The following is a 26,623-nucleotide window of genomic DNA, read 5'->3' on the forward strand; positions in this document are numbered from 1 at the left end:
GAAGAAGACGGAAAAAAATATATATAAAAAGAAAAAGAGAGAGAGAGAGAGAGACTGACTTAGTGAGCGAGTGAGTGAGAGAGTGAGAGTGAGTGAGAGTGAATGAGTGAGTGAGTGATTGAGTGAGTGAGTGAGTGAGTGAGAACAAATGAGTTAAAGCAAGTGAGTGAGAGAAATCGAATGAATGAAAGTCTGAATGACAGAAAGAAAAAAGGATGAAGAAAGAAGCATGAAGAAAAAAAAATGTATATGGAGTTGCTGACATGAGTGCAATCTACAAAGCCGTTGAGGCTGATCCTCATGGGAGGATTATTGCACCAGGACCCTTAGCACTTTTAAAATGCCATTCAATGCCACGGGCTAGATGTAAACTGCAGATGACCATGTTGTGGTAGTTACCATGGATACCCAAGTGATGTGTGAGCTAACACATAGGCCCAACAGATTCCAAGAAGGCCAGAATCACCAGCGGCACCACCATCGATTGTCAGGTCACCCGGATTCAGCAAATACCAGAGTCCAAAATGATGCAGGTTTATACTGTTAATTTTCAGTTTATCGTTACAGTTGGTGTTATTCCATGTCGGAAGGGACGCAGCTACAGCCAGTGGGGTAACTAGAGACAGGCAGGCAGCTATGTGCAACAAAGGTAGGCGTGTTGTTTTCATATGCAGATCTGAAATATTGTCTTATATGCAAGAGGAGGAGTGATGGGGGTTCAGGCAAAAGCCAGGCTATGGATTGCATTGCTAAATGCTCCATCAGAGTGCAATGGTCGCCTGTCCTTTTTTTAAGTGATGATGTGGGTTTAGCCTGTGCTGTATGTATGTATGGGTGGCTGACTGCCACCCACCCAGAAAGTGTATGGGAGGCTGGTTGGCTGCCAGCCTTCCTTCCATTCCTATGAGTAATGTGAGTGCTCATGAAGGGGACATGGTTGGGTCCACCCCTTTCCCGGTTATCCCCTCTAGGCCTTTTGGCTTAGATCAAGTGTAAAAAAAGAAAGGATCTTGCGACAGATCGCATCCTGAGGCACGTTTTTTTTTGTGTGAATACTTGCACTTGGGTGACTTGTGAGCACATACTGATACATACGTTCCCTATCTGGGGACCATAAATTAAATGGATTTTTGAGAAAGGGAGCTGATTTGGAAGCTTGCTTCTGTCGCCCTATGCATTGACCCGATGTGGCAGTATCTTCGGGTAGTGAACAGTGCACCACCCCATTCCAGTGTTAAACAAGAAAGATTCTCATTTAATCCTCCGTGGGTGAGAATTTGAGTTTGAGAATTGGAGACCAAAATGATGAGTTGCACTGACTGGTTTATGAACGTCTATTCATTTAGCGTTTTAATGACCATGTTTGCACACTGATTGGTGTAAAAAAATAAAATAAAACTAAATAATAATAATCTAGCACACCTGTGCAGGTTTGACATGACATGACAGGTAGCTGTCTTGTGGGTGGTGCTGAATCCTGTTAAATGACATGAGGGTCTCATGCCTATACACAAGGGTGTGTCATTGCTGTTGCTTGACCATGCATTGGTTTCTGTGGTCAGTGAATGATAAAAACAAAATTTACCATCCATTGATGGATGGGAAATCCGCCATGAGGCATTTGTTTTTAGAAACTGCTGCTCACAACCAATGTTGCAATGGAGTGTCTCCATCTGCTGGTGGTATTGGAAAGGCATTAGTGCTATGACAGGGTCTGAAGAAGAAGAAGAAGAAGAAGAAGAAGAAGAAGAAGAAGAAGACGGAAAAAAATATATATAAAAAGAAAAAGAGAGAGAGAGAGAGAGACTGACTTAGTGAGCGAGTGAGTGAGAGAGTGAGAGTGAGTGAGAGTGAATGAGTGAGTGAGTGATTGAGTGAGTGAGTGAGTGAGTGAGTGAGAACAAATGAGTTAAAGCAAGTGAGTGAGAGAGATCGAATGAATGAAAGTCTGAATGACAGAAAGAAAAAAGGATGAAGAAAGAAGCATGAAGAAAAAAAAATGTATATGGAGTTGCTGACATGAGTGCAATCTACAAAGCCGTTGAGGCTGATCCTCATGGGAGGATTATTGCACCAGGACCCTTAGCACTTTTAAAATGCCATTCAATGCCACGGGCTAGATGTAAACTGCAGATGACCATGTTGTGGTAGTTACCATGGATACCCAAGTGATGTGTGAGCTAACACATAGGCCCAACAGATTCCAAGAAGGCCAGAATCACCAGCGGCACCACCATCGATTGTCAGGTCACCCGGATTCAGCAAATACCAGAGTCCAAAATGATGCAGGTTTATACTGTTAATTTTCAGTTTATCGTTACAGTTGGTGTTATTCCATGTCGGAAGGGACGCAGCTACAGCCAGTGGGGTAACTAGAGACAGGCAGGCAGCTATGTGCAACAAAGGTAGGCGTGTTGTTTTCATATGCAGATCTGAAATATTGTCTTATATGCAAGAGGAGGAGTGATGGGGGTTCAGGCAAAAGCCAGGCTATGGATTGCATTGCTAAATGCTCCATCAGAGTGCAATGGTCGACTGTCCTTTTTTTAAGTGATGATGTGGGTTTAGCCTGTGCTGTATGTATGTATGGGTGGCTGACTGCCACCCACCCAGAAAGTGTATGGGAGGCTGGTTGGCTGCCAGCCTTCCTTCCATTCCTATGAGTAATGTGAGTGCTCATGAAGGGGACATGGTTGGGTCCACCCCTTTCCCGGTTATCCCCTCTAGGCCTTTTGGCTTAGATCAAGTGTAAAAAAAGAAAGGATCTTGCGACAGATCGCATCCTGAGGCACGTTTTTTTTTGTGTGAATACTTGCACTTGGGTGACTTGTGAGCACATACTGATACATACGTTCCCTATCTGGGGACCATAAATTAAATGGATTTTTGAGAAAGGGAGCTGATTTGGAAGCTTGCTTCTGTCGCCCTATGCATTGACCCGATGTGGCAGTATCTTCGGGTAGTGAACAGTGCACCACCCCATTCCAGTGTTAAACAAGAAAGATTCTCATTTAATCCTCCGTGGGTGAGAATTTGAGTTTGAGAATTGGAGACCAAAATGATGAGTTGCACTGACTGGTTTATGAACGTCTATTCATTTAGCGTTTTAATGACCATGTTTGCACACTGATTGGTGTAAAAAAATAAAATAAAACTAAATAATAATAATCTAGCACACCTGTGCAGGTTTGACATGACATGACAGGTAGCTGTCTTGTGGGTGGTGCTGAATCCTGTTAAATGACATGAGGGTCTCATGCCTATACACAAGGGTGTGTCATTGCTGTTGCTTGACCATGCATTGGTTTCTGTGGTCAGTGAATGATAAAAACAAAATTTACCATCCATTGATGGATGGGAAATCCGCCATGAGGCATTTGTTTTTAGAAACTGCTGCTCACAACCAATGTTGCAATGGAGTGTCTCCATCTGCTGGTGGTATTGGAAAGGCATTAGTGCTATGACAGGGTCTGAAGAAGAAGAAGAAGAAGAAGAAGAAGAAGAAGACGGAAAAAAATATATATAAAAAGAAAAAGAGAGAGAGAGAGAGAGACTGACTTAGTGAGCGAGTGAGTGAGAGAGTGAGAGTGAGTGAGAGTGAATGAGTGAGTGAGTGATTGAGTGAGTGAGTGAGTGAGAACAAATGAGTTAAAGCAAGTGAGTGAGAGAGATCGAATGAATGAAAGTCTGAATGACAGAAAGAAAAAAGGATGAAGAAAGAAGCATGAAGAAAAAAAAATGTATATGGAGTTGCTGACATGAGTGCAATCTACAAAGCCGTTGAGGCTGATCCTCATGGGAGGATTATTGCACCAGGACCCTTAGCACTTTTAAAATGCCATTCAATGCCACGGGCTAGATGTAAACTGCAGATGACCATGTTGTGGTAGTTACCATGGATACCCAAGTGATGTGTGAGCTAACACATAGGCCCAACAGATTCCAAGAAGGCCAGAATCACCAGCGGCACCACCATCGATTGTCAGGTCACCCGGATTCAGCAAATACCAGAGTCCAAAATGATGCAGGTTTATACTGTTAATTTTCAGTTTATCGTTACAGTTGGTGTTATTCCATGTCGGAAGGGACGCAGCTACAGCCAGTGGGGTAACTAGAGACAGGCAGGCAGCTATGTGCAACAAAGGTAGGCGTGTTGTTTTCATATGCAGATCTGAAATATTGTCTTATATGCAAGAGGAGGAGTGATGGGGGTTCAGGCAAAAGCCAGGCTATGGATTGCATTGCTAAATGCTCCATCAGAGTGCAATGGTCGCCTGTCCTTTTTTTAAGTGATGATGTGGGTTTAGCCTGTGCTGTATGTATGTATGGGTGGCTGACTGCCACCCACCCAGAAAGTGTATGGGAGGCTGGTTGGCTGCCAGCCTTCCTTCCATTCCTATGAGTAATGTGAGTGCTCATGAAGGGGACATGGTTGGGTCCACCCCTTTCCCGGTTATCCCCTCTAGGCCTTTTGGCTTAGATCAAGTGTAAAAAAAGAAAGGATCTTGCGACAGATCGCATCCTGAGGCACGTTTTTTTTTGTGTGAATACTTGCACTTGGGTGACTTGTGAGCACATACTGATACATACGTTCCCTATCTGGGGACCATAAATTAAATGGATTTTTGAGAAAGGGAGCTGATTTGGAAGCTTGCTTCTGTCGCCCTATGCATTGACCCGATGTGGCAGTATCTTCGGGTAGTGAACAGTGCACCACCCCATTCCAGTGTTAAACAAGAAAGATTCTCATTTAATCCTCCGTGGGTGAGAATTTGAGTTTGAGAATTGGAGACCAAAATGATGAGTTGCACTGACTGGTTTATGAACGTCTATTCATTTAGCGTTTTAATGACCATGTTTGCACACTGATTGGTGTAAAAAATAAAATAAAACTAAATAATAATAATCTAGCACACCTGTGCAGGTTTGACATGACATGACAGGTAGCTGTCTTGTGGGTGGTGCTGAATCCTGTTAAATGACATGAGGGTCTCATGCCTATACACAAGGGTGTGTCATTGCTGTTGCTTGACCATGCATTGGTTTCTGTGGTCAGTGAATGATAAAAACAAAATTTACCATCCATTGATGGATGGGAAATCCGCCATGAGGCATTTGTTTTTAGAAACTGCTGCTCACAACCAATGTTGCAATGGAGTGTCTCCATCTGCTGGTGGTATTGGAAAGGCATTAGTGCTATGACAGGGTCTGAAGAAGAAGAAGAAGAAGAAGAAGAAGAAGAAGAAGAAGACGGAAAAAAATATATATAAAAAGAAAAAGAGAGAGAGAGAGAGAGACTGACTTAGTGAGCGAGTGAGTGAGAGAGTGAGAGTGAGTGAGAGTGAATGAGTGAGTGAGTGATTGAGTGAGTGAGTGAGTGAGTGAGTGAGAACAAATGAGTTAAAGCAAGTGAGTGAGAGAGATCGAATGAATGAAAGTCTGAATGACAGAAAGAAAAAAGGATGAAGAAAGAAGCATGAAGAAAAAAAAATGTATATGGAGTTGCTGACATGAGTGCAATCTACAAAGCCGTTGAGGCTGATCCTCATGGGAGGATTATTGCACCAGGACCCTTAGCACTTTTAAAATGCCATTCAATGCCACGGGCTAGATGTAAACTGCAGATGACCATGTTGTGGTAGTTACCATGGATACCCAAGTGATGTGTGAGCTAACACATAGGCCCAACAGATTCCAAGAAGGCCAGAATCACCAGCGGCACCACCATCGATTGTCAGGTCACCCGGATTCAGCAAATACCAGAGTCCAAAATGATGCAGGTTTATACTGTTAATTTTCAGTTTATCGTTACAGTTGGTGTTATTCCATGTCGGAAGGGACGCAGCTACAGCCAGTGGGGTAACTAGAGACAGGCAGGCAGCTATGTGCAACAAAGGTAGGCGTGTTGTTTTCATATGCAGATCTGAAATATTGTCTTATATGCAAGAGGAGGAGTGATGGGGGTTCAGGCAAAAGCCAGGCTATGGATTGCATTGCTAAATGCTCCATCAGAGTGCAATGGTCGCCTGTCCTTTTTTTAAGTGATGATGTGGGTTTAGCCTGTGCTGTATGTATGTATGGGTGGCTGACTGCCACCCACCCAGAAAGTGTATGGGAGGCTGGTTGGCTGCCAGCCTTCCTTCCATTCCTATGAGTAATGTGAGTGCTCATGAAGGGGACATGGTTGGGTCCACCCCTTTCCCGGTTATCCCCTCTAGGCCTTTTGGCTTAGATCAAGTGTAAAAAAAGAAAGGATCTTGCGACAGATCGCATCCTGAGGCACGTTTTTTTTTGTGTGAATACTTGCACTTGGGTGACTTGTGAGCACATACTGATACATACGTTCCCTATCTGGGGACCATAAATTAAATGGATTTTTGAGAAAGGGAGCTGATTTGGAAGCTTGCTTCTGTCGCCCTATGCATTGACCCGATGTGGCAGTATCTTCGGGTAGTGAACAGTGCACCACCCCATTCCAGTGTTAAACAAGAAAGATTCTCATTTAATCCTCCGTGGGTGAGAATTTGAGTTTGAGAATTGGAGACCAAAATGATGAGTTGCACTGACTGGTTTATGAACGTCTATTCATTTAGCGTTTTAATGACCATGTTTGCACACTGATTGGTGTAAAAAAATAAAATAAAACTAAATAATAATAATAATCTAGCACACCTGTGCAGGTTTGACATGACATGACAGGTAGCTGTCTTGTGGGTGGTGCTGAATCCTGTTAAATGACATGAGGGTCTCATGCCTATACACAAGGGTGTGTCATTGCTGTTGCTTGACCATGCATTGGTTTCTGTGGTCAGTGAATGATAAAAACAAAATTTACCATCCATTGATGGATGGGAAATCCGCCATGAGGCATTTGTTTTTAGAAACTGCTGCTCACAACCAATGTTGCAATGGAGTGTCTCCATCTGCTGGTGGTATTGGAAAGGCATTAGTGCTATGACAGGGTCTGAAGAAGAAGAAGAAGAAGAAGAAGAAGAAGAAGAAGAAGAAGAAGAAGAAGAAGAAGAAGAAGAAGAAGAAGAAGAAGACGGAAAAAAATATATATAAAAAGAAAAAGAGAGAGAGAGAGAGAGACTGACTTAGTGAGCGAGTGAGTGAGAGAGTGAGAGTGAGTGAGAGTGAATGAGTGAGTGAGTGATTGAGTGAGTGAGTGAGTGAGTGAGAACAAATGAGTTAAAGCAAGTGAGTGAGAGAGATCGAATGAATGAAAGTCTGAATGACAGAAAGAAAAAAGGATGAAGAAAGAAGCATGAAGAAAAAAAAATGTATATGGAGTTGCTGACATGAGTGCAATCTACAAAGCCGTTGAGGCTGATCCTCATGGGAGGATTATTGCACCAGGACCCTTAGCACTTTTAAAATGCCATTCAATGCCACGGGCTAGATGTAAACTGCAGATGACCATGTTGTGGTAGTTACCATGGATACCCAAGTGATGTGTGAGCTAACACATAGGCCCAACAGATTCCAAGAAGGCCAGAATCACCAGCGGCACCACCATCGATTGTCAGGTCACCCGGATTCAGCAAATACCAGAGTCCAAAATGATGCAGGTTTATACTGTTAATTTTCAGTTTATCGTTACAGTTGGTGTTATTCCATGTCGGAAGGGACGCAGCTACAGCCAGTGGGGTAACTAGAGACAGGCAGGCAGCTATGTGCAACAAAGGTAGGCGTGTTGTTTTCATATGCAGATCTGAAATATTGTCTTATATGCAAGAGGAGGAGTGATGGGGGTTCAGGCAAAAGCCAGGCTATGGATTGCAGTGCTAAATGCTCCATCAGAGTGCAATGGTCGCCTGTCCTTTTTTTAAGTGATGATGTGGGTTTAGCCTGTGCTGTATGTATGTATGGGTGGCTGACTGCCACCCACCCAGAAAGTGTATGGGAGGCTGGTTGGCTGCCAGCCTTCCTTCCATTCCTATGAGTAATGTGAGTGCTCATGAAGGGGACATGGTTGGGTCCACCCCTTTCCCGGTTATCCCCTCTAGGCCTTTTGGCTTAGATCAAGTGTAAAAAAAGAAAGGATCTTGCGACAGATCGCATCCTGAGGCACGTTTTTTTTTGTGTGAATACTTGCACTTGGGTGACTTGTGAGCACATACTGATACATACGTTCCCTATCTGGGGACCATAAATTAAATGGATTTTTGAGAAAGGGAGCTGATTTGGAAGCTTGCTTCTGTCGCCCTATGCATTGACCCGATGTGGCAGTATCTTCGGGTAGTGAACAGTGCACCACCCCATTCCAGTGTTAAACAAGAAAGATTCTCATTTAATCCTCCGTGGGTGAGAATTTGAGTTTGAGAATTGGAGACCAAAATGATGAGTTGCACTGACTGGTTTATGAACGTCTATTCATTTAGCGTTTTAATGACCATGTTTGCACACTGCTTGGTGTAAAAAAATAAAATAAAACTAAATAATAATAATCTAGCACACCTGTGCAGGTTTGACATGACATGACAGGTAGCTGTCTTGTGGGTGGTGCTGAATCCTGTTAAATGACATGAGGGTCTCATGCCTATACACAAGGGTGTGTCGTTGCTGTTGCTTGACCATGCATTGGTTTCTGTGGTCAGTGAATGATAAAAACAAAATTTACCATCCATTGATGGATGGGAAATCCGCCATGAGGCATTTGTTTTTAGAAACTGCTGCTCACAACCAATGTTGCAATGGAGTGTCTCCATCTGCTGGTGGTATTGGAAAGGCATTAGTGCTATGACAGGGTCTGAAGAAGAAGAAGAAGAAGAAGAAGAAGAAGAAGACGGAAAAAAATATATATAAAAAGAAAAAGAGAGAGAGAGAGAGAGACTGACTTAGTGAGCGAGTGAGTGAGAGAGTGAGAGTGAGTGAGAGTGAATGAGTGAGTGAGTGATTGAGTGAGTGAGTGAGTGAGTGAGAACAAATGAGTTAAAGCAAGTGAGTGAGAGAGATCGAATGAATGAAAGTCTGAATGACAGAAAGAAAAAAGGATGAAGAAAGAAGCATGAAGAAAAAAAAATGTATATGGAGTTGCTGACATGAGTGCAATCTACAAAGCCGTTGAGGCTGATCCTCATGGGAGGATTATTGCACCAGGACCCTTAGCACTTTTAAAATGCCATTCAATGCCACGGGCTAGATGTAAACTGCAGATGACCATGTTGTGGTAGTTACCATGGATACCCAAGTGATGTGTGAGCTAACACATAGGCCCAACAGATTCCAAGAAGGCCAGAATCACCAGCGGCACCACCATCGATTGTCAGGTCACCCGGATTCAGCAAATACCAGAGTCCAAAATGATGCAGGTTTATACTGTTAATTTTCAGTTTATCGTTACAGTTGGTGTTATTCCATGTCGGAAGGGACGCAGCTACAGCCAGTGGGGTAACTAGAGACAGGCAGGCAGCTATGTGCAACAAAGGTAGGCGTGTTGTTTTCATATGCAGATCTGAAATATTGTCTTATATGCAAGAGGAGGAGTGATGGGGGTTCAGGCAAAAGCCAGGCTATGGATTGCATTGCTAAATGCTCCATCAGAGTGCAATGGTCGCCTGTCCTTTTTTTAAGTGATGATGTGGGTTTAGCCTGTGCTGTATGTATGTATGGGTGGCTGACTGCCACCCACCCAGAAAGTGTATGGGAGGCTGGTTGGCTGCCAGCCTTCCTTCCATTCCTATGAGTAATGTGAGTGCTCATGAAGGGGACATGGTTGGGTCCACCCCTTTCCCGGTTATCCCCTCTAGGCCTTTTGGCTTAGATCAAGTGTAAAAAAAGAAAGGATCTTGCGACAGATCGCATCCTGAGGCACGTTTTTTTTTGTGTGAATACTTGCACTTGGGTGACTTGTGAGCACATACTGATACATACGTTCCCTATCTGGGGACCATAAATTAAATGGATTTTTGAGAAAGGGAGCTGATTTGGAAGCTTGCTTCTGTCGCCCTATGCATTGACCCGATGTGGCAGTATCTTCGGGTAGTGAACAGTGCACCACCCCATTCCAGTGTTAAACAAGAAAGATTCTCATTTAATCCTCCGTGGGTGAGAATTTGAGTTTGAGAATTGGAGACCAAAATGATGAGTTGCACTGACTGGTTTATGAACGTCTATTCATTTAGCGTTTTAATGACCATGTTTGCACACTGATTGGTGTAAAAAAATAAAATAAAACTAAATAATAATAATAATCTAGCACACCTGTGCAGGTTTGACATGACATGACAGGTAGCTGTCTTGTGGGTGGTGCTGAATCCTGTTAAATGACATGAGGGTCTCATGCCTATACACAAGGGTGTGTCATTGCTGTTGCTTGACCATGCATTGGTTTCTGTGGTCAGTGAATGATAAAAACAAAATTTACCATCCATTGATGGATGGGAAATCCGCCATGAGGCATTTGTTTTTAGAAACTGCTGCTCACAACCAATGTTGCAATGGAGTGTCTCCATCTGCTGGTGGTATTGGAAAGGCATTAGTGCTATGACAGGGTCTGAAGAAGAAGAAGAAGAAGAAGAAGAAGAAGAAGAAGAAGAAGAAGAAGAAGAAGAAGAAGAAGAAGAAGACGGAAAAAAATATATATAAAAAGAAAAAGAGAGAGAGAGAGAGACTGACTTAGTGAGCGAGTGAGTGAGAGAGTGAGAGTGAGTGAGAGTGAATGAGTGAGTGAGTGATTGAGTGAGTGAGTGAGTGAGTGAGAACAAATGAGTTAAAGCAAGTGAGTGAGAGAGATCGAATGAATGAAAGTCTGAATGACAGAAAGAAAAAAGGATGAAGAAAGAAGCATGAAGAAAAAAAAATGTATATGGAGTTGCTGACATGAGTGCAATCTACAAAGCCGTTGAGGCTGATCCTCATGGGAGGATTATTGCACCAGGACCCTTAGCACTTTTAAAATGCCATTCAATGCCACGGGCTAGATGTAAACTGCAGATGACCATGTTGTGGTAGTTACCATGGATACCCAAGTGATGTGTGAGCTAACACATAGGCCCAACAGATTCCAAGAAGGCCAGAATCACCAGCGGCACCACCATCGATTGTCAGGTCACCCGGATTCAGCAAATACCAGAGTCCAAAATGATGCAGGTTTATACTGTTAATTTTCAGTTTATCGTTACAGTTGGTGTTATTCCATGTCGGAAGGGACGCAGCTACAGCCAGTGGGGTAACTAGAGACAGGCAGGCAGCTATGTGCAACAAAGGTAGGCGTGTTGTTTTCATATGCAGATCTGAAATATTGTCTTATATGCAAGAGGAGGAGTGATGGGGGTTCAGGCAAAAGCCAGGCTATGGATTGCAGTGCTAAATGCTCCATCAGAGTGCAATGGTCGCCTGTCCTTTTTTTAAGTGATGATGTGGGTTTAGCCTGTGCTGTATGTATGTATGGGTGGCTGACTGCCACCCACCCAGAAAGTGTATGGGAGGCTGGTTGGCTGCCAGCCTTCCTTCCATTCCTATGAGTAATGTGAGTGCTCATGAAGGGGACATGGTTGGGTCCACCCCTTTCCCGGTTATCCCCTCTAGGCCTTTTGGCTTAGATCAAGTGTAAAAAAAGAAAGGATCTTGCGACAGATCGCATCCTGAGGCACGTTTTTTTTTGTGTGAATACTTGCACTTGGGTGACTTGTGAGCACATACTGATACATACGTTCCCTATCTGGGGACCATAAATTAAATGGATTTTTGAGAAAGGGAGCTGATTTGGAAGCTTGCTTCTGTCGCCCTATGCATTGACCCGATGTGGCAGTATCTTCGGGTAGTGAACAGTGCACCACCCCATTCCAGTGTTAAACAAGAAAGATTCTCATTTAATCCTCCGTGGGTGAGAATTTGAGTTTGAGAATTGGAGACCAAAATGATGAGTTGCACTGACTGGTTTATGAACGTCTATTCATTTAGCGTTTTAATGACCATGTTTGCACACTGCTTGGTGTAAAAAAATAAAATAAAACTAAATAATAATAATCTAGCACACCTGTGCAGGTTTGACATGACATGACAGGTAGCTGTCTTGTGGGTGGTGCTGAATCCTGTTAAATGACATGAGGGTCTCATGCCTATACACAAGGGTGTGTCGTTGCTGTTGCTTGACCATGCATTGGTTTCTGTGGTCAGTGAATGATAAAAACAAAATTTACCATCCATTGATGGATGGGAAATCCGCCATGAGGCATTTGTTTTTAGAAACTGCTGCTCACAACCAATGTTGCAATGGAGTGTCTCCATCTGCTGGTGGTATTGGAAAGGCATTAGTGCTATGACAGGGTCTGAAGAAGAAGAAGAAGAAGAAGAAGAAGAAGAAGACGGAAAAAAATATATATAAAAAGAAAAAGAGAGAGAGAGAGAGAGACTGACTTAGTGAGCGAGTGAGTGAGAGAGTGAGAGTGAGTGAGAGTGAATGAGTGAGTGATTGAGTGAGTGAGTGAGTGAGTGAGTGAGAACAAATGAGTTAAAGCAAGTGAGTGAGAGAGATCGAATGAATGAAAGTCTGAATGACAGAAAGAAAAAAGGATGAAGAAAGAAGCATGAAGAAAAAAAAATGTATATGGAGTTGCTGACATGAGTGCAATCTACAAAGCCGTTGAGGCTGATCCTCATGGGAGGATTATTGCACCAGGACCCTTAGCACTTTTAAAATGCCATTCAATGCCACGGGCTAGATGTAAACTGCAGATGACCATGTTGTGGTAGTTACCATGGATACCCAAGTGATGTGTGAGCTAACACATAGGCCCAACAGATTCCAAGAAGGCCAGAATCACCAGCGGCACCACCATCGATTGTCAGGTCACCCGGATTCAGCAAATACCAGAGTCCAAAATGATGCAGGTTTATACTGTTAATTTTCAGTTTATCGTTACAGTTGGTGTTATTCCATGTCGGAAGGGACGCAGCTACAGCCAGTGGGGTAACTAGAGACAGGCAGGCAGCTATGTGCAACAAAGGTAGGCGTGTTGTTTTCATATGCAGATCTGAAATATTGTCTTATATGCAAGAGGAGGAGTGATGGGGGTTCAGGCAAAAGCCAGGCTATGGATTGCATTGCTAAATGCTCCATCAGAGTGCAATGGTCGCCTGTCCTTTTTTTAAGTGATGATGTGGGTTTAGCCTGTGCTGTATGTATGTATGGGTGGCTGACTGCCACCCACCCAGAAAGTGTATGGGAGGCTGGTTGGCTGCCAGCCTTCCTTCCATTCCTATGAGTAATGTGAGTGCTCATGAAGGGGACATGGTTGGGTCCACCCCTTTCCCGGTTATCCCCTCTAGGCCTTTTGGCTTAGATCAAGTGTAAAAAAAGAAAGGATCTTGCGACAGATCGCATCCTGAGGCACGTTTTTTTTTGTGTGAATACTTGCACTTGGGTGACTTGTGAGCACATACTGATACATACGTTCCCTATCTGGGGACCATAAATTAAATGGATTTTTGAGAAAGGGAGCTGATTTGGAAGCTTGCTTCTGTCGCCCTATGCATTGACCCGATGTGGCAGTATCTTCGGGTAGTGAACAGTGCACCACCCCATTCCAGTGTTAAACAAGAAAGATTCTCATTTAATCCTCCGTGGGTGAGAATTTGAGTTTGAGAATTGGAGACCAAAATGATGAGTTGCACTGACTGGTTTATGAACGTCTATTCATTTAGCGTTTTAATGACCATGTTTGCACACTGATTGGTGTAAAAAAATAAAATAAAACTAAATAATAATAATCTAGCACACCTGTGCAGGTTTGACATGACATGACAGGTAGCTGTCTTGTGGGTGGTGCTGAATCCTGTTAAATGACATGAGGGTCTCATGCCTATACACAAGGGTGTGTCATTGCTGTTGCTTGACCATGCATTGGTTTCTGTGGTCAGTGAATGATAAAAACAAAATTTACCATCCATTGATGGATGGGAAATCCGCCATGAGGCATTTGTTTTTAGAAACTGCTGCTCACAACCAATGTTGCAATGGAGTGTCTCCATCTGCTGGTGGTATTGGAAAGGCATTAGTGCTATGACAGGGTCTGAAGAAGAAGAAGAAGAAGAAGAAGAAGAAGACGGAAAAAAATATATATAAAAAGAAAAAGAGAGAGAGAGAGAGAGAGAGAGACTGACTTAGTGAGCGAGTGAGTGAGAGAGTGAGAGTGAGTGAGAGTGAATGAGTGAGTGAGTGATTGAGTGAGTGAGTGAGTGAGTGAGTGAGAACAAATGAGTTAAAGCAAGTGAGTGAGAGAGATCGAATGAATGAAAGTCTGAATGACAGAAAGAAAAAAGGATGAAGAAAGAAGCATGAAGAAAAAAAAATGTATATGGAGTTGCTGACATGAGTGCAATCTACAAAGCCGTTGAGGCTGATCCTCATGGGAGGATTATTGCACCAGGACCCTTAGCACTTTTAAAATGCCATTCAATGCCACGGGCTAGATGTAAACTGCAGATGACCATGTTGTGGTAGTTACCATGGATACCCAAGTGATGTGTGAGCTAACACATAGGCCCAACAGATTCCAAGAAGGCCAGAATCACCAGCGGCACCACCATCGATTGTCAGGTCACCCGGATTCAGCAAATACCAGAGTCCAAAATGATGCAGGTTTATACTGTTAATTTTCAGTTTATCGTTACAGTTGGTGTTATTCCATGTCGGAAGGGACGCAGCTACAGCCAGTGGGGTAACTAGAGACAGGCAGGCAGCTATGTGCAACAAAGGTAGGCGTGTTGTTTTCATATGCAGATCTGAAATATTGTCTTATATGCAAGAGGAGGAGTGATGGGGGTTCAGGCAAAAGCCAGGCTATGGATTGCATTGCTAAATGCTCCATCAGAGTGCAATGGTCGCCTGTCCTTTTTTTAAGTGATGATGTGGGTTTAGCCTGTGCTGTATGTATGTATGGGTGGCTGACTGCCACCCACCCAGAAAGTGTATGGGAGGCTGGTTGGCTGCCAGCCTTCCTTCCATTCCTATGAGTAATGTGAGTGCTCATGAAGGGGACATGGTTGGGTCCAACCCTTTCCCGGTTATCCCCTCTAGGCCTTTTGGCTTAGATCAAGTGTAAAAAAAGAAAGGATCTTGCGACAGATCGCATCCTGAGGCACGTTTTTTTTTGTGTGAATACTTGCACTTGGGTGACTTGTGAGCACATACTGATACATACGTTCCCTATCTGGGGACCATAAATTAAATGGATTTTTGAGAAAGGGAGCTGATTTGGAAGCTTGCTTCTGTCGCCCTATGCATTGACCCGATGTGGCAGTATCTTCGGGTAGTGAACAGTGCACCACCCCATTCCAGTGTTAAACAAGAAAGATTCTCATTTAATCCTCCGTGGGTGAGAATTTGAGTTTGAGAATTGGAGACCAAAATGATGAGTTGCACTGACTGGTTTATGAACGTCTATTCATTTAGCGTTTTAATGACCATGTTTGCACACTGATTGGTGTAAAAAAATAAAATAAAACTAAATAATAATAATCTAGCACACCTGTGCAGGTTTGACATGACATGACAGGTAGCTGTCTTGTGGGTGGTGCTGAATCCTGTTAAATGACATGAGGGTCTCATGCCTATACACAAGGGTGTGTCATTGCTGTTGCTTGACCATGCATTGGTTTCTGTGGTCAGTGAATGATAAAAACAAAATTTACCATCCATTGATGGATGGGAAATCCGCCATGAGGCATTTGTTTTTAGAAACTGCTGCTCACAACCAATGTTGCAATGGAGTGTCTCCATCTGCTGGTGGTATTGGAAAGGCATTAGTGCTATGACAGGGTCTGAAGAAGAAGAAGAAGAAGAAGAAGAAGAAGAAGAAGACGGAAAAAAATATATATAAAAAGAAAAAGAGAGAGAGAGAGAGAGACTGACTTAGTGAGCGAGTGAGTGAGAGAGTGAGAGTGAGTGAGAGTGAATGAGTGAGTGAGTGATTGAGTGAGTGAGTGAGTGAGTGAGTGAGAACAAATGAGTTAAAGCAAGTGAGTGAGAGAGATCGAATGAATGAAAGTCTGAATGACAGAAAGAAAAAAGGATGAAGAAAGAAGCATGAAGAAAAAAAAATGTATATGGAGTTGCTGACATGAGTGCAATCTACAAAGCCGTTGAGGCTGATCCTCATGGGAGGATTATTGCACCAGGACCCTTAGCACTTTTAAAATGCCATTCAATGCCACGGGCTAGATGTAAACTGCAGATGACCATGTTGTGGTAGTTACCATGGATACCCAAGTGATGTGTGAGCTAACACATAGGCCCAACAGATTCCAAGAAGGCCAGAATCACCAGCGGCACCACCATCGATTGTCAGGTCACCCGGATTCAGCAAATACCAGAGTCCAAAATGATGCAGGTTTATACTGTTAATTTTCAGTTTATCGTTACAGTTGGTGTTATTCCATGTCGGAAGGGACGCAGCTACAGCCAGTGGGGTAACTAGAGACAGGCAGGCAGCTATGTGCAACAAAGGTAGGCGTGTTGTTTTCATATGCAGATCTGAAATATTGTCTTATATGCAAGAGGAGGAGTGATGGGGGTTCAGGCAAAAGCCAGGCTATGGATTGCATTGCTAAATGCTCCATCAGAGTGCAATGGTCGCCTGTCCTTTTTTTAAGTGATGATGTGGGTTTAGCCTGTGCTGTATGTATGTATGGGTGGCTGACTGCCACCCACCCAGAAAGTGTATGGGAGGCTGGTTGGCTGCCAGCCTTCCTTCCATTCCTATGAGTAATGTGAGTGCTCATGAAGGGGACATGGTTGGGTCCACCCCTTTCCCGGTTATCCCCTCTAGGCCTTTTGGCTTAGATCAAGTGTAAAAAAAGAAAGGATCTTGCGACAGATCGCATCCTGAGGCACGTTTTTTTTTGTGTGAATACTTGCACTTGGGTGACTTGTGAGCACATACTGATACATACGTTCCCTATCTGGGGACCATAAATTAAATGGATTTTTGAGAAAGGGAGCTGATTTGGAAGCTTGCTTCTGTCGCCCTATGCATTGACCCGATGTGGCAGTATCTTCGGGTAGTGAACAGTGCACCACCCCATTCCAGTGTTAAACAAGAAAGATTCTCATTTAATCCTCCGTGGGTGAGAATTTGAGTTTGAGAATTGGAGACCAAAATGATGAGTTGCACTGACTGGTTTATGAACGTCTATTCATTTAGCGTTTTAATGACCATGTTTGCACACTGATTGGTGTAAAAAAATAAAATAAAACTAAATAATAATAATAATCTAGCACACCTGTGCAGGTTTGACATGACATGACAGGTAGCTGTCTTGTGGGTGGTGCTGAATCCTGTTAAATGACATGAGGGTCTCATGCCTATACACAAGGGTGTGTCATTGCTGTTGCTTGACCATGCATTGGTTTCTGTGGTCAGTGAATGATAAAAACAAAATTTACCATCCATTGATGGATGGGAAATCCGCCATGAGGCATTTGTTTTTAGAAACTGCTGCTCACAACCAATGTTGCAATGGAGTGTCTCCATCTGCTGGTGGTATTGGAAAGGCATTAGTGCTATGACAGGGTCTGAAGAAGAAGAAGAAGAAGAAGAAGAAGAAGAAGAAGAAGAAGAAGAAGAAGAAGAAGAAGAAGAAGACGGAAAAAAATATATATAAAAAGAAAAAGAGAGAGAGAGAGAGAGACTGACTTAGTGAGCGAGTGAGTGAGAGAGTGAGAGTGAGTGAGAGTGAATGAGTGAGTGAGTGATTGAGTGAGTGAGTGAGTGAGTGAGAACAAATGAGTTAAAGCAAGTGAGTGAGAGAGATCGAATGAATGAAAGTCTGAATGACAGAAAGAAAAAAGGATGAAGAAAGAAGCATGAAGAAAAAAAAATGTATATGGAGTTGCTGACATGAGTGCAATCTACAAAGCCGTTGAGGCTGATCCTCATGGGAGGATTATTGCACCAGGACCCTTAGCACTTTTAAAATGCCATTCAATGCCACGGGCTAGATGTAAACTGCAGATGACCATGTTGTGGTAGTTACCATGGATACCCAAGTGATGTGTGAGCTAACACATAGGCCCAACAGATTCCAAGAAGGCCAGAATCACCAGCGGCACCACCATCGATTGTCAGGTCACCCGGATTCAGCAAATACCAGAGTCCAAAATGATGCAGGTTTATACTGTTAATTTTCAGTTTATCGTTACAGTTGGTGTTATTCCATGTCGGAAGGGACGCAGCTACAGCCAGTGGGGTAACTAGAGACAGGCAGGCAGCTATGTGCAACAAAGGTAGGCGTGTTGTTTTCATATGCAGATCTGAAATATTGTCTTATATGCAAGAGGAGGAGTGATGGGGGTTCAGGCAAAAGCCAGGCTATGGATTGCAGTGCTAAATGCTCCATCAGAGTGCAATGGTCGCCTGTCCTTTTTTTAAGTGATGATGTGGGTTTAGCCTGTGCTGTATGTATGTATGGGTGGCTGACTGCCACCCACCCAGAAAGTGTATGGGAGGCTGGTTGGCTGCCAGCCTTCCTTCCATTCCTATGAGTAATGTGAGTGCTCATGAAGGGGACATGGTTGGGTCCACCCCTTTCCCGGTTATCCCCTCTAGGCCTTTTGGCTTAGATCAAGTGTAAAAAAAGAAAGGATCTTGCGACAGATCGCATCCTGAGGCACGTTTTTTTTTGTGTGAATACTTGCACTTGGGTGACTTGTGAGCACATACTGATACATACGTTCCCTATCTGGGGACCATAAATTAAATGGATTTTTGAGAAAGGGAGCTGATTTGGAAGCTTGCTTCTGTCGCCCTATGCATTGACCCGATGTGGCAGTATCTTCGGGTAGTGAACAGTGCACCACCCCATTCCAGTGTTAAACAAGAAAGATTCTCATTTAATCCTCCGTGGGTGAGAATTTGAGTTTGAGAATTGGAGACCAAAATGATGAGTTGCACTGACTGGTTTATGAACGTCTATTCATTTAGCGTTTTAATGACCATGTTTGCACACTGCTTGGTGTAAAAAAATAAAATAAAACTAAATAATAATAATCTAGCACACCTGTGCAGGTTTGACATGACATGACAGGTAGCTGTCTTGTGGGTGGTGCTGAATCCTGTTAAATGACATGAGGGTCTCATGCCTATACACAAGGGTGTGTCATTGCTGTTGCTTGACCATGCATTGGTTTCTGTGGTCAGTGAATGATAAAAACAAAATTTACCATCCATTGATGGATGGGAAATCCGCCATGAGGCATTTGTTTTTAGAAACTGCTGCTCACAACCAATGTTGCAATGGAGTGTCTCCATCTGCTGGTGGTATTGGAAAGGCATTAGTGCTATGACAGGGTCTGAAGAAGAAGAAGAAGAAGAAGAAGAAGAAGAAGACGGAAAAAAATATATATAAAAAGAAAAAGAGAGAGAGAGAGAGAGACTGACTTAGTGAGCGAGTGAGTGAGAGAGTGAGAGTGAGTGAGAGTGAATGAGTGAGTGATTGAGTGAGTGAGTGAGTGAGTGAGAACAAATGAGTTAAAGCAAGTGAGTGAGAGAGATCGAATGAATGAAAGTCTGAATGACAGAAAGAAAAAAGGATGAAGAAAGAAGCATGAAGAAAAAAAAATGTATATGGAGTTGCTGACATGAGTGCAATCTACAAAGCCGTTGAGGCTGATCCTCATGGGAGGATTATTGCACCAGGACCCTTAGCACTTTTAAAATGCCATTCAATGCCACGGGCTAGATGTAAACTGCAGATGACCATGTTGTGGTAGTTACCATGGATACCCAAGTGATGTGTGAGCTAACACATAGGCCCAACAGATTCCAAGAAGGCCAGAATCACCAGCGGCACCACCATCGATTGTCAGGTCACCCGGATTCAGCAAATACCAGAGTCCAAAATGATGCAGGTTTATACTGTTAATTTTCAGTTTATCGTTACAGTTGGTGTTATTCCATGTCGGAAGGGACGCAGCTACAGCCAGTGGGGTAACTAGAGACAGGCAGGCAGCTATGTGCAACAAAGGTAGGCGTGTTGTTTTCATATGCAGATCTGAAATATTGTCTTATATGCAAGAGGAGGAGTGATGGGGGTTCAGGCAAAAGCCAGGCTATGGATTGCATTGCTAAATGCTCCATCAGAGTGCAATGGTCGCCTGTCCTTTTTTTAAGTGATGATGTGGGTTTAGCCTGTGCTGTATGTATGTATGGGTGGCTGACTGCCACCCACCCAGAAAGTGTATGGGAGGCTGGTTGGCTGCCAGCCTTCCTTCCATTCCTATGAGTAATGTGAGTGCTCATGAAGGGGACATGGTTGGGTCCACCCCTTTCCCGGTTATCCCCTCTAGGCCTTTTGGCTTAGATCAAGTGTAAAAAAAGAAAGGATCTTGCGACAGATCGCATCCTGAGGCACGTTTTTTTTTGTGTGAATACTTGCACTTGGGTGACTTGTGAGCACATACTGATACATACGTTCCCTATCTGGGGACCATAAATTAAATGGATTTTTGAGAAAGGGAGCTGATTTGGAAGCTTGCTTCTGTCGCCCTATGCATTGACCCGATGTGGCAGTATCTTCGGGTAGTGAACAGTGCACCACCCCATTCCAGTGTTAAACAAGAAAGATTCTCATTTAATCCTCCGTGGGTGAGAATTTGAGTTTGAGAATTGGAGACCAAAATGATGAGTTGCACTGACTGGTTTATGAACGTCTATTCATTTAGCGTTTTAATGACCATGTTTGCACACTGATTGGTGTAAAAAAATAAAATAAAACTAAATAATAATAATCTAGCACACCTGTGCAGGTTTGACATGACATGACAGGTAGCTGTCTTGTGGGTGGTGCTGAATCCTGTTAAATGACATGAGGGTCTCATGCCTATACACAAGGGTGTGTCATTGCTGTTGCTTGACCATGCATTGGTTTCTGTGGTCAGTGAATGATAAAAACAAAATTTACCATCCATTGATGGATGGGAAATCCGCCATGAGGCATTTGTTTTTAGAAACTGCTGCTCACAACCAATGTTGCAATGGAGTGTCTCCATCTGCTGGTGGTATTGGAAAGGCATTAGTGCTATGACAGGGTCTGAAGAAGAAGAAGAAGAAGAAGACGGAAAAAAATATATATAAAAAGAAAAAGAGAGAGAGAGAGAGAGACTGACTTAGTGAGCGAGTGAGTGAGAGAGTGAGAGTGAGTGAGAGTGAATGAGTGAGTGAGTGATTGAGTGAGTGAGTGAGTGAGTGAGAACAAATGAGTTAAAGCAAGTGAGTGAGAGAAATCGAATGAATGAAAGTCTGAATGACAGAAAGAAAAAAGGATGAAGAAAGAAGCATGAAGAAAAAAAAATGTATATGGAGTTGCTGACATGAGTGCAATCTACAAAGCCGTTGAGGCTGATCCTCATGGGAGGATTATTGCACCAGGACCCTTAGCACTTTTAAAATGCCATTCAATGCCACGGGCTAGATGTAAACTGCAGATGACCATGTTGTGGTAGTTACCATGGATACCCAAGTGATGTGTGAGCTAACACATAGGCCCAACAGATTCCAAGAAGGCCAGAATCACCAGCGGCACCACCATCGATTGTCAGGTCACCCGGATTCAGCAAATACCAGAGTCCAAAATGATGCAGGTTTATACTGTTAATTTTCAGTTTATCGTTACAGTTGGTGTTATTCCATGTCGGAAGGGACGCAGCTACAGCCAGTGGGGTAACTAGAGACAGGCAGGCAGCTATGTGCAACAAAGGTAGGCGTGTTGTTTTCATATGCAGATCTGAAATATTGTCTTATATGCAAGAGGAGGAGTGATGGGGGTTCAGGCAAAAGCCAGGCTATGGATTGCATTGCTAAATGCTCCATCAGAGTGCAATGGTCGCCTGTCCTTTTTTTAAGTGATGATGTGGGTTTAGCCTGTGCTGTATGTATGTATGGGTGGCTGACTGCCACCCACCCAGAAAGTGTATGGGAGGCTGGTTGGCTGCCAGCCTTCCTTCCATTCCTATGAGTAATGTGAGTGCTCATGAAGGGGACATGGTTGGGTCCACCCCTTTCCCGGTTATCCCCTCTAGGCCTTTTGGCTTAGATCAAGTGTAAAAAAAGAAAGGATCTTGCGACAGATCGCATCCTGAGGCACGTTTTTTTTTGTGTGAATACTTGCACTTGGGTGACTTGTGAGCACATACTGATACATACGTTCCCTATCTGGGGACCATAAATTAAATGGATTTTTGAGAAAGGGAGCTGATTTGGAAGCTTGCTTCTGTCGCCCTATGCATTGACCCGATGTGGCAGTATCTTCGGGTAGTGAACAGTGCACCACCCCATTCCAGTGTTAAACAAGAAAGATTCTCATTTAATCCTCCGTGGGTGAGAATTTGAGTTTGAGAATTGGAGACCAAAATGATGAGTTGCACTGACTGGTTTATGAACGTCTATTCATTTAGCGTTTTAATGACCATGTTTGCACACTGATTGGTGTAAAAAAATAAAATAAAACTAAATAATAATAATCTAGCACACCTGTGCAGGTTTGACATGACATGACAGGTAGCTGTCTTGTGGGTGGTGCTGAATCCTGTTAAATGACATGAGGGTCTCATGCCTATACACAAGGGTGTGTCATTGCTGTTGCTTGACCATGCATTGGTTTCTGTGGTCAGTGAATGATAAAAACAAAATTTACCATCCATTGATGGATGGGAAATCCGCCATGAGGCATTTGTTTTTAGAAACTGCTGCTCACAACCAATGTTGCAATGGAGTGTCTCCATCTGCTGGTGGTATTGGAAAGGCATTAGTGCTATGACAGGGTCTGAAGAAGAAGAAGAAGAAGAAGAAGAAGAAGACGGAAAAAAATATATATAAAAAGAAAAAGAGAGAGAGAGAGACTGACTTAGTGAGCGAGTGAGTGAGAGAGTGAGAGTGAGTGAGAGTGAATGAGTGAGTGAGTGATTGAGTGAGTGAGTGAGTGAGTGAGTGAGAACAAATGAGTTAAAGCAAGTGAGTGAGAGAGATCGAATGAATGAAAGTCTGAATGACAGAAAGAAAAAAGGATGAAGAAAGAAGCATGAAGAAAAAAAAATGTATATGGAGTTGCTGACATGAGTGCAATCTACAAAGCCGTTGAGGCTGATCCTCATGGGAGGATTAGTGCACCAGGACCCTTAACACTTTTAAAATGCCATTCAATGCCACGGGCTAGATGTAAACTGCAGATGACCATGTTGTGGTAGTTACCATGGATACCCAAGTGATGTGTGAGCTAACACATAGGCCCAACAGATTCCAAGAAGGCCAGAATCACCAGCGGCACCACCATCGATTGTCAGGTCACCCGGATTCAGCAAATACCAGAGTCCAAAATGATGCAGGTTTATACTGTTAATTTTCAGTTTATCGTTACAGTTGGTGTTATTCCATGTCGGAAGGGACGCAGCTACAGCCAGTGGGGTAACTAGAGACAGGCAGGCAGCTATGTGCAACAAAGGTAGGCGTGTTGTTTTCATATGCAGATCTGAAATATTGTCTTATATGCAAGAGGAGGAGTGATGGGGGTTCAGGCAAAAGCCAGGCTATGGATTGCATTGCTAAATGCTCCATCAGAGTGCAATGGTCGCCTGTCCTTTTTTTAAGTGATGATGTGGGTTTAGCCTGTGCTGTATGTATGTATGGGTGGCTGACTGCCACCCACCCAGAAAGTGTATGGGAGGCTGGTTGGCTGCCAGCCTTCCTTCCATTCCTATGAGTAATGTGAGTGCTCATGAAGGGGACATGGTTGGGTCCACCCCTTTCCCGGTTATCCCCTTTAGGCCTTTTGGCTTAGATCAAGTGTAAAAAAAGAAAGGATCTTGCGACAGATCGCATCCTGAGGCACGTTTTTTTTTGTGTGAATACTTGCACTTGGGTGACTTGTGAGCACATACTGATACATACGTTCCCTATCTGGGGACCATAAATTAAATGGATTTTTGAGAAAGGGAGCTGATTTGGAAGCTTGCTTCTGTCGCCCTATGCATTGACCCGATGTGGCAGTATCTTCGGGTAGTGAACAGTGCACCACCCCATTCCAGTGTTAAACAAGAAAGATTCTCATTTAATCCTCCGTGGGTGAGAATTTGAGTTTGAGAATTGGAGACCAAAATGATGAGTTGCACTGACTGGTTTATGAACGTCTATTCATTTAGCGTTTTAATGACCATGTTTGCACACTGATTGGTGTAAAAAAATAAAATAAAACTAAATAATAATAATCTAGCACACCTGTGCAGGTTTGACATGACATGACAGGTAGCTGTCTTGTGGGTGGTGCTGAATCCTGTTAAATGACATGAGGGTCTCATGCCTATACACAAGGGTGTGTCATTGCTGTTGCTTGACCATGCATTGGTTTCTGTGGTCAGTGAATGATAAAAACAAAATTTACCATCCATTGATGGATGGGAAATCCGCCATGAGGCATTTGTTTTTAGAAACTGCTGCTCACAACCAATGTTGCAATGGAGTGTCTCCATCTGCTGGTGGTATTGGAAAGGCATTAGTGCTATGACAGGGTCTGAAGAAGAAGAAGAAGAAGAAGACGGAAAAAAATATATATAAAAAGAAAAAGAGAGAGAGAGAGAGAGACTGACTTAGTGAGCGAGTGAGTGAGAGAGTGAGAGTGAGTGAGAGTGAATGAGTGAGTGAGTGATTGAGTGAGTGAGTGAGTGAGTGAGTGAGAACAAATGAGTTAAAGCAAGTGAGTGAGAGAGATCGAATGAATGAAAGTCTGAATGACAGAAAGAAAAAAGGATGAAGAAAGAAGCATGAAGAAAAAAAAATGTATATGGAGTTGCTGACATGAGTGCAATCTACAAAGCCGTTGAGGCTGATCCTCATGGGAGGATTAGTGCACCAGGACCCTTAACACTTTTAAAATGCCATTCAATGCCACGGGCTAGATGTAAACTGCAGATGACCATGTTGTGGTAGTTACCATGGATACCCAAGTGATGTGTGAGCTAACACATAGGCCCAACAGATTCCAAGAAGGCCAGAATCACCAGCGGCACCACCATCGATTGTCAGGTCACCCGGATTCAGCAAATACCAGAGTCCAAAATGATGCAGGTTTATACTGTTAATTTTCAGTTTATCGTTACAGTTGGTGTTATTCCATGTCGGAAGGGACGCAGCTACAGCCAGTGGGGTAACTAGAGACAGGCAGGCAGCTATGTGCAACAAAGGTAGGCGTGTTGTTTTCATATGCAGATCTGAAATATTGTCTTATATGCAAGAGGAGGAGTGATGGGGGTTCAGGCAAAAGCCAGGCTATGGATTGCATTGCTAAATGCTCCATCAGAGTGCAATGGTCGCCTGTCCTTTTTTTAAGTGATGATGTGGGTTTAGCCTGTGCTGTATGTATGTATGGGTGGCTGACTGCCACCCACCCAGAAAGTGTATGGGAGGCTGGTTGGCTGCCAGCCTTCCTTCCATTCCTATGAGTAATGTGAGTGCTCATGAAGGGGACATGGTTGGGTCCACCCCTTTCCCGGTTATCCCCTTTAGGCCTTTTGGCTTAGATCAAGTGTAAAAAAAGAAAGGATCTTGCGACAGATCGCATCCTGAGGCACGTTTTTTTTTGTGTGAATACTTGCACTTGGGTGACTTGTGAGCACATACTGATACATACGTTCCCTATCTGGGGACCATAAATTAAATGGATTTTTGAGAAAGGGAGCTGATTTGGAAGCTTGCTTCTGTCGCCCTATGCATTGACCCGATGTGGCAGTATCTTCGGGTAGTGAACAGTGCACCACCCCATTCCAGTGTTAAACAAGAAAGATTCTCATTTAATCCTCCGTGGGTGAGAATTTGAGTTTGAGAATTGGAGACCAAAATGATGAGTTGCACTGACTGGTTTATGAACGTCTATTCATTTAGCGTTTTAATGACCATGTTTGCACACTGATTGGTGTAAAAAAATAAAATAAAACTAAATAATAATAATCTAGCACACCTGTGCAGGTTTGACATGACATGACAGGTAGCTGTCTTGTGGGTGGTGCTGAATCCTGTTAAATGACATGAGGGTCTCATGCCTATACACAAGGGTGTGTCATTGCTGTTGCTTGACCATGCATTGGTTTCTGTGGTCAGTGAATGATAAAAACAAAATTTACCATCCATTGATGGATGGGAAATCCGCCATGAGGCATTTGTTTTTAGAAACTGCTGCTCACAACCAATGTTGCAATGGAGTGTCTCCATCTGCTGGTGGTATTGGAAAGGCATTAGTGCTATGACAGGGTCTGAAGAAGAAGAAGAAGAAGAAGAAGAAGAAGACGGAAAAAAATATATATAAAAAGAAAAAGAGAGAGAGAGAGAGAGACTGACTTAGTGAGCGAGTGAGTGAGAGAGTGAGAGTGAGTGAGAGTGAATGAGTGAGTGAGTGATTGAGTGAGTGAGTGAGTGAGTGAGAACAAATGAGTTAAAGCAAGTGAGTGAGAGAGATCGAATGAATGAAAGTCTGAATGACAGAAAGAAAAAAGGATGAAGAAAGAAGCATGAAGAAAAAAAAATGTATATGGAGTTGCTGACATGAGTGCAATCTACAAAGCCGTTGAGGCTGATCCTCATGGGAGGATTATTGCACCAGGACCCTTAGCACTTTTAAAATGCCATTCAATGCC

The 26,623-nt window shown here is 43.3% G+C and overlaps 15 pseudogenes; all 15 read left to right on the forward strand.

Annotated features, from left to right (window-relative positions):
- The first annotated feature begins 960 nt into the window (after positions 1-960).
- On the forward strand, positions 961-1,224 carry LOC130286862 (U2 spliceosomal RNA; annotated as a pseudogene).
- Positions 1,225-2,716: 1,492 nt separating this feature from the next.
- LOC130286863 (U2 spliceosomal RNA) lies at positions 2,717-2,980 on the forward strand (annotated as a pseudogene).
- Positions 2,981-4,455: 1,475 nt separating this feature from the next.
- On the forward strand, positions 4,456-4,719 carry LOC130286864 (U2 spliceosomal RNA; annotated as a pseudogene).
- A 1,488-nt stretch (positions 4,720-6,207) lies between these two features.
- On the forward strand, positions 6,208-6,471 carry LOC130286866 (U2 spliceosomal RNA; annotated as a pseudogene).
- Positions 6,472-7,998: 1,527 nt separating this feature from the next.
- On the forward strand, positions 7,999-8,262 carry LOC130286867 (U2 spliceosomal RNA; annotated as a pseudogene).
- A 1,479-nt stretch (positions 8,263-9,741) lies between these two features.
- Positions 9,742-10,005, forward strand: LOC130286868 (U2 spliceosomal RNA; annotated as a pseudogene).
- A 1,516-nt stretch (positions 10,006-11,521) lies between these two features.
- On the forward strand, positions 11,522-11,785 carry LOC130286869 (U2 spliceosomal RNA; annotated as a pseudogene).
- A 1,479-nt stretch (positions 11,786-13,264) lies between these two features.
- On the forward strand, positions 13,265-13,528 carry LOC130286870 (U2 spliceosomal RNA; annotated as a pseudogene).
- Positions 13,529-15,014: 1,486 nt separating this feature from the next.
- On the forward strand, positions 15,015-15,278 carry LOC130286871 (U2 spliceosomal RNA; annotated as a pseudogene).
- A 1,486-nt stretch (positions 15,279-16,764) lies between these two features.
- LOC130286872 (U2 spliceosomal RNA) lies at positions 16,765-17,028 on the forward strand (annotated as a pseudogene).
- A 1,515-nt stretch (positions 17,029-18,543) lies between these two features.
- Positions 18,544-18,807, forward strand: LOC130286873 (U2 spliceosomal RNA; annotated as a pseudogene).
- Positions 18,808-20,282: 1,475 nt separating this feature from the next.
- Positions 20,283-20,546, forward strand: LOC130286874 (U2 spliceosomal RNA; annotated as a pseudogene).
- A 1,467-nt stretch (positions 20,547-22,013) lies between these two features.
- Positions 22,014-22,277, forward strand: LOC130286875 (U2 spliceosomal RNA; annotated as a pseudogene).
- Positions 22,278-23,753: 1,476 nt separating this feature from the next.
- LOC130289733 (U2 spliceosomal RNA) lies at positions 23,754-24,017 on the forward strand (annotated as a pseudogene).
- A 1,471-nt stretch (positions 24,018-25,488) lies between these two features.
- LOC130289734 (U2 spliceosomal RNA) lies at positions 25,489-25,752 on the forward strand (annotated as a pseudogene).
- Positions 25,753-26,623: the final 871 nt, after the last annotated feature.

Source organism: Hyla sarda, chromosome 8, assembly GCF_029499605.1.
Source record: "Hyla sarda isolate aHylSar1 chromosome 8, aHylSar1.hap1, whole genome shotgun sequence".
Taxonomy (NCBI): domain Eukaryota; kingdom Metazoa; phylum Chordata; class Amphibia; order Anura; family Hylidae; genus Hyla; species Hyla sarda.